This window comes from Athalia rosae, chromosome 6 (genome assembly GCF_917208135.1).
Source record: "Athalia rosae chromosome 6, iyAthRosa1.1, whole genome shotgun sequence".
NCBI lineage: Eukaryota > Metazoa > Arthropoda > Insecta > Hymenoptera > Athaliidae > Athalia > Athalia rosae.
In genome coordinates this window covers 7,489,488-7,496,987 of record NC_064031.1, presented here as the reverse complement: position 1 = coordinate 7,496,987, position 7,500 = coordinate 7,489,488, and positions in this window count along the sequence as shown.

The following is a 7,500-nucleotide window of genomic DNA, read 5'->3' as shown; positions in this document are numbered from 1 at the left end:
TTTCAAAGTCCGAAAGAGTCGCGCATCACTCGTTGGATCGAAAAATTCTCAAAGTCCGAAAGAGTCGCGCATCACTCGTTGGATCGAAAAATTTTCAAAGTCCGAAAAAGTCGCGCATCACTCGTTGGAACGAAAAATTTTCAAAGTCCGAAAGAGTCGCGCATCACTCGTTGGATCGAAAAATTTTCAAAGTCCGAAAGAGTCGCGCATCACTCGTTGGATCGAAAAATTTTCAAAGTCCGAAAGAGTCGCGCATCACTCGTTGGATCGAAAAATTTTCAAAGTCCGAAAAATTTTCAAAGTCCGAAAGAGTCGCGCATCACTCGTTGGATCGAAAAATTTTCAAAGTCCGAAAGAGTCGCGCATCACTCGTTGGATCGAAAAATTTTCAAAGTCCGAAAGAGTCGCGCATCACTCGTTGGATCGAAAAATTTTCAAAGTCCGAAAGAGTCGCGCATCACTCGTTGGATCAAAAAATTTTCAAAGTCCGAAAGAGTCGCGCATCACTCGTTGGAACGAAAAATTTTCAAAGTCCGAAAGAGTCGCGCATCACTCGTTGGATCGAAAAATTTTCAAAGTCCGAAAGAGTCGCGCATCACTCGTTGGATCGAAAAATTTTCAAAGTCCGAAAGAGTCGCGCATCACTCGTTGGATCGAAAAATTTTCAAAGTCCGAAAGAGTCGCGCATCACTCGTTGGATCGAAAAATTTTCAAAGTCCGAAAGAGTCGCGCATCACTCGTTGGATCGAAAAATTTTCAAAGTCCGAAAGAGTCGCGCATCACTCGTTGGATCGAAAAATTTTCAAAGTCCGAAAGAGTCGCGCATCACTCGTTGGATCGAAAAATTTTCAAAGTCCGAAAGAGTCGCGCATCACTCGTTGGATCGAAAAATTTTCAAAGTCCGAAAGAGTCGCGCATCACTCGTTGGAACGAAAAATTTTCAAAGTCCGAAAGAGTCGCGCATCACTCGTTGGATCGAAAAATCTTCAAAGTCCGCAAGAGTCGCGCATCACTCGTTGGATCGAAAAATTTTCAAAGTCCGATAGAGTCGCGCATCACTCGTTGGATCGAAAAATTTTCAAAGTCCGAAAGAGTCGCGCATCACTCGTTGGAACGAAAAATTTTCAAAGTCCGAAAGAGTCGCGCATCACTCGTTGGATCGAAAAATTTTCAAAGTCCGAAAGAGTCGCGCATCACTCGTTGGATCGAAAAATTTTCAAAGTCCGAAAGAGTCGCGCATCACTCGTTGGATCGAAAAATTTTCAAAGTCCGCAAGAGTCGCGCATCACTCGTTGGATCGAAAAATTTTCAAAGTCCGAAAGAGTCGCGCATCACTCGTTGGATCGAAAAATTTTCAAAGTCCGAAAGAGTCGCGCATCACTCGTTGGATCGAAAAATTTTCAAAGTCCGAAAGAGTCGCGCATCACTCGTTGGATCGAAAAATTTTCAAAGTCCGAAAGAGTCGCGCATCACTCGTTGGATCGAAAAATTTTCAAAGTCCGAAAAATTTTCAAAGTCCGAAAGAGTCGCGCATCACTCGTTGGATCGAAAAATTTTCAAAGTCCGAAAGAGTCGCGCATCACTCGTTGGATCGAAAAATTTTCAAAGTCCGAAAGAGTCGCGCATCACTCGTTGGATCGAAAAATTTTCAAAGTCCGAAAGAGTCGCGCATCACTCGTTGGAACGAAAAATTTTCAAAGTCCGAAAGAGTCGCGCATCACTCGTTGGATCGAAAAATTTTCAAAGTCCGAAAGAGTCGCGCATCACTCGTTGGATCGAAAAATTTTCAAAGTCCGAAAGAGTCGCGCATCACTCGTTGGATCGAAAAATTTTCAAAGTCCGAAAGAGTCGCGCATCACTCGTTGGATCGAAAAATTTTCAAAGTCCGAAAGAGTCGCGCATCACTCGTTGGATCGAAAAATTCTCAAAGTCCGAAAGAGTCGCGCATCACTCGTTGGATCGAAAAATTTTCAAAGTCCGAAAAAGTCGCGCATCACTCGTTGGAACGAAAAATTTTCAAAGTCCGAAAGAGTCGCGCATCACTCGTTGGATCGAAAAATTTTCAAAGTCCGAAAGAGTCGCGCATCACTCGTTGGATCGAAAAATTTTCAAAGTCCGAAAGAGTCGCGCATCACTCGTTGGATCGAAAAATTTTCAAAGTCCGAAAGAGTCGCGCATCACTCGTTGAAACGAAAAATTTTCAAAGTCCGAAAGAGTCGCGCATCACTCGTTGGATCGAAAAATTTTCAAAGTCCGAAAAATTTTCAAAGTCCGAAAGAGTCGCGCATCACTCGTTGGATCGAAAAATTTTCAAAGTCCGAAAGAGTCGCGCATCACTCGTTGGAACGAAAAATTTTCAAAGTCCGAAAGAGTCGCGCATCACTCGTTGGATCGAAAAATTTTCAAAGTCCGAAAGAGTCGCGCATCACTCGTTGGATCGAAAAATTTTCAAAGTCCGAAAGAGTCGCGCATCACTCGTTGGATCGAAAAATTTTCAAAGTCCGAAAGAGTCGCGCATCACTCGTTGGATCGAAAAATTTTCAAAGTCCGAAAGAGTCGCGCATCACTCGTTGGATCGAAAAATTTTCAAAGTCCGAAAGAGTCGCGCATCACTCGTTGAAACGAAAAATTTTCAAAGTCCGAAAGAGTCGCGCATCACTCGTTGGATCGAAAAATTTTCAAAGTCCGAAAGAGTCGCGCATCACTCAATGGATCGAAAAATCTTCAAAGTCCGAAAGAGTCGCGCATCACTCGTTGGATCGAAAAATTTTCAAAGTCCGCAAGAGTCGCGCATCACTCGTTGGATCGAAAAATTTTCAAAGTCCGAAAGAGTCGCGCATCACTCGTTGGATCGAAAAATTTTCAAAGTCCGAAAGAGTCGCGCATCACTCGTTGAAACGAAAAATTTTCAAAGTCCGAAAGAGTCGCGCATCACTCGTTGGATCGAAAAATTTTCAAAGTCCGAAAGAGTCGCGCATCACTCAATGGATCGAAAAATCTTCAAAGTCCGAAAGAGTCGCGCATCACTCGTTGGATCGAAAAATTTTCGAAGTCCGAAAGAGTCGCGCATCACTCGTTGGATCGAAAAATTTTCAAAGTCCGAAAGAGTCGCGCATCACTCGTTGGATCGAAAAATTTTCAAAGTCCGAAAAATTTTCAAAGTCCGAAAGAGTCGCGCATCACTCGTTGGATCGAAAAATTTTCAAAGTCCGAAAGAGTCGCGCATCACTCGTTGGATCGAAAAATTTTCAAAGTCCGAAAGAGTCGCGCATCACTCGTTGGATCGAAAAATTTTCAAAGTCCGAAAGAGTCGCGCATCACTCGTTGGATCGAAAAATTTTCAAAGTCCGAAAGAGTCGCGCATCACTCGTTGGATCGAAAAATTTTCAAAGTCCGAAAGAGTCGCGCATCACTCGTTGGATCGAAAAATTTTCAAAGTCCGAAAGAGTCGCGCATCACTCGTTGGAACGAAAAATTTTCAAAGTCCGAAAGAGTCGCGCATCACTCGTTGGATCGAAAAATTTTCAAAGTCCGAAAGAGTCGCGCATCACTCGTTGGATCGAAAAATTTTCAAAGTCCGAAAAATTTTCAAAGTCCGAAAGAGTCGCGCATCACTCGTTGGATCGAAAAATTTTCAAAGTCCGAAAGAGTCGCGCATCACTCGTTGGATCGAAAAATTTTCAAAGTCCGAAAGAGTCGCGCATCACTCGTTGGATCGAAAAATTTTCAAAGTCCGAAAGAGTCGCGCATCACTCGTTGGATCGAAAAATTTTCAAAGTCCGAAAGAGTCGCGCATCACTCGTTGGAACGAAAAATTTTCAAAGTCCGAAAGAGTCGCGCATCACTCGTTGGATCGAAAAATTTTCAAAGTCCGAAAGAGTCGCGCATCACTCGTTGGATCGAAAAATTTTCAAAGTCCGAAAAATTTTCAAAGTCCGAAAGAGTCGCGCATCACTCGTTGGATCGAAAAATTTTCAAAGTCCGAAAGAGTCGCGCATCACTCGTTGGATCGAAAAATTTTCAAAGTCCGAAAGAGTCGCGCATCACTCGTTGGATCGAAAAGTTTTCAAAGTCCGAAAGAGTCGCGCATCACTCGTTGAAACGAAAAATTTTCAAAGTCCGAAAGAGTCGCGCATCACTCGTTGGATCGAAAAATTTTCAAAGTCCGAAAGAGTCGCGCATCACTCGTTGGAACGAAAAATTTTCAAAGTCCGAAAGAGTCGCGCATCACTCGTTGGATCGAAAAATTTTCAAAGTCCGAAAGAGTCGCGCATCACTCGTTGGAACGAAAAATTTTCAAAGTCCGAAAGAGTCGCGCATCACTCGTTGGATCGAAAAATTTTCAAAGTCCGAAAGAGTCGCGCATCACTCGTTGGATCGAAAAATTTTCAAAGTCCGCAAGAGTCGCGCATCACTCGTTGGATCGAAAAATTTTCAAAGTCCGAAAGAGTCGCGCATCACTCGTTGGATCGAAAAATTTTCAAAGTCCGAAAGAGTCGCGCATCACTCGTTGGATCGAAAAATTTTCAAAGTCCGAAAGAGTCGCGCATCACTCGTTGGATCAAAAAATTTTCAAAGTCCGAAAGAGTCGCGCATCACTCGTTGGATCGAAAAATTTTCAAAGTCCGAAAGAGTCGCGCATCACTCGTTGGATCGAAAAATTTTCAAAGTCCGAAAGAGTCGCGCATCACTCGTTGGATCGAAAAATTTTCAAAGTCCGAAAGAGTCGCGCATCACTCGTTGGATCGAAAAATTTTCAAAGTCCGAAAGAGTCGCGCATCACTCGTTGGATCGAAAAATTTTCAAAGTCCGAAAGAGTCGCGCATCACTCGTTGGATCGAAAAATTTTCAAAGTCCGAAAGAGTCGCGCATCACTCAATGGATCGAAAAATCTTCAAAGTCCGAAAGAGTCGCGCATCACTCGTTGGATCGAAAAATTTTCAAAGTCCGAAAGAGTCGCGCATCACTCGTTGGATCGAAAAATTTTCAAAGTCCGAAAGAGTCGCGCATCACTCGTTGGATCGAAAAATTTTCAAAGTCCGAAAAATTTTCAAAGTCCGAAAGAGTCGCGCATCACTCGTTGGATCGAAAAATTTTCAAAGTCCGAAAGAGTCGCGCATCACTCGTTGGATCGAAAAATTTTCAAAGTCCGAAAGAGTCGCGCATCACTCGTTGGATCGAAAAATTTTCAAAGTCCGAAAGAGTCGCGCATCACTCGTTGGATCGAAAAATTTTCAAAGTCCGAAAGAGTCGCGCATCACTCGTTGGATCGAAAAATTTTCAAAGTCCGAAAGAGTCGCGCATCACTCGTTGGATCGAAAAATTTTCAAAGTCCGAAAGAGTCGCGCATCACTCGTTGGAACGAAAAATTTTCAAAGTCCGAAAGAGTCGCGCATCACTCGTTGGATCGAAAAATTTTCAAAGTCCGAAAGAGTCGCGCATCACTCGTTGGATCGAAAAATTTTCAAAGTCCGAAAAATTTTCAAAGTCCGAAAGAGTCGCGCATCACTCGTTGGATCGAAAAATTTTCAAAGTCCGAAAGAGTCGCGCATCACTCGTTGGATCGAAAAATTTTCAAAGTCCGAAAGAGTCGCGCATCACTCGTTGGATCGAAAAATTTTCAAAGTCCGAAAGAGTCGCGCATCACTCGTTGAAACGAAAAATTTTCAAAGTCCGAAAGAGTCGCGCATCACTCGTTGGATCGAAAAATTTTCAAAGTCCGAAAGAGTCGCGCATCACTCGTTGGAACGAAAAATTTTCAAAGTCCGAAAGAGTCGCGCATCACTCGTTGGATCGAAAAATTTTCAAAGTCCGAAAGAGTCGCGCATCACTCGTTGGAACGAAAAATTTTCAAAGTCCGAAAGAGTCGCGCATCACTCGTTGGATCGAAAAATTTTCAAAGTCCGAAAGAGTCGCGCATCACTCGTTGGATCGAAAAATTTTCAAAGTCCGCAAGAGTCGCGCATCACTCGTTGGATCGAAAAATTTTCAAAGTCCGAAAGAGTCGCGCATCACTCGTTGGATCGAAAAATTTTCAAAGTCCGAAAGAGTCGCGCATCACTCGTTGGATCGAAAAATTTTCAAAGTCCGAAAGAGTCGCGCATCACTCGTTGGATCGAAAAATTTTCAAAGTCCGAAAGAGTCGCGCATCACTCGTTGGATCGAAAAATTTTCAAAGTCCGAAAGAGTCGCGCATCACTCGTTGGATCGAAAAATTTTCAAAGTCCGAAAGAGTCGCGCATCACTCGTTGGATCGAAAAATTTTCAAAGTCCGAAAGAGTCGCGCATCACTCGTTGGATCGAAAAATTTTCAAAGTCCGAAAGAGTCGCGCATCACTCGTTGGATCGAAAAATTTTCAAAGTCCGAAAGAGTCGCGCATCACTCGTTGGATCGAAAAATTTTCAAAGTCCGAAAGAGTCGCGCATCACTCGTTGGAACGAAAAATTTTCAAAGTCCGAAAGAGTCGCGCATCACTCGTTGGATCGAAAAATTTTCAAAGTCCGAAAGAGTCGCGCATCACTCGTTGGATCGAAAAATTTTCAAAGTCCGAAAGAGTCGCGCATCACTCGTTGGATCGAAAAATTTTCAAAGTCCGAAAGAGTCGCGCATCACTCGTTGGAACGAAAAATTTTCAAAGTCCGAAAGAGTCGCGCATCACTCGTTGGATCGAAAAATTTTCAAAGTCCGAAAGAGTCGCGCATCACTCGTTGGAACGAAAAATTTTCAAAGTCCGAAAGAGTCGCGCATCACTCGTTGGATCGAAAAATTTTCAAAGTCCCAACGATTCTCGCATGGAACCAAGTTCCAACGTACTGCCAAATTTTTCAGGTCGCGTTGCTGTTTTGCCCCATAAGGAACACGTGTTATGACCGGCCGGCTCCGACGTCCGAGCGGCACCGTTGATACTTCATGCACCGAGCGGTCTCGACCGGTCGGTCGGCACCTAGTCCTCGGGTTTCGGAACTTTCGACTTGTTTCGGCCCGTATCTCGACATTCCTTTGCGGGTTTGTTGTCGGGGCTATGGTTTCGTCCTCACCGTGTCACGAACACGCAGACAAAAATTTTTTTCGAATTTTGAAAATTTTTCGTCTGAGCGGAGATTCGCACCACAGGCGTTCGTTTCGTTCCGGTAAGAACCACTCTCACGAGTTCAAAGTTTTTCCGAGCGCTCACGTTTCGCAGGGGCGAGTTCTTCGCTCCGTCTAGAAAATATGATTCAATTTGAATCGTCGACACTACATAACCGCGGGTCGGTGTCTAAGACCGAATGGCCCTTTATGCGGTGACCAGAAAGTCTTCTCTCGCAAGTCGAGGGAAGCAGTCGAACAGAGGCATCAACTCGCCACATTCCGTGCGTATCACAGTCTGTTCGCAGACGGTACACATTGATTTCCAATCGTACTCCCGACGCTTGCAATTTAGCCGAAGGATACGAGAAGGATAATTCGAACGATTTGCACCGGGGAGTCGACAAAAATTGTCTTCACCCGAGGAAACA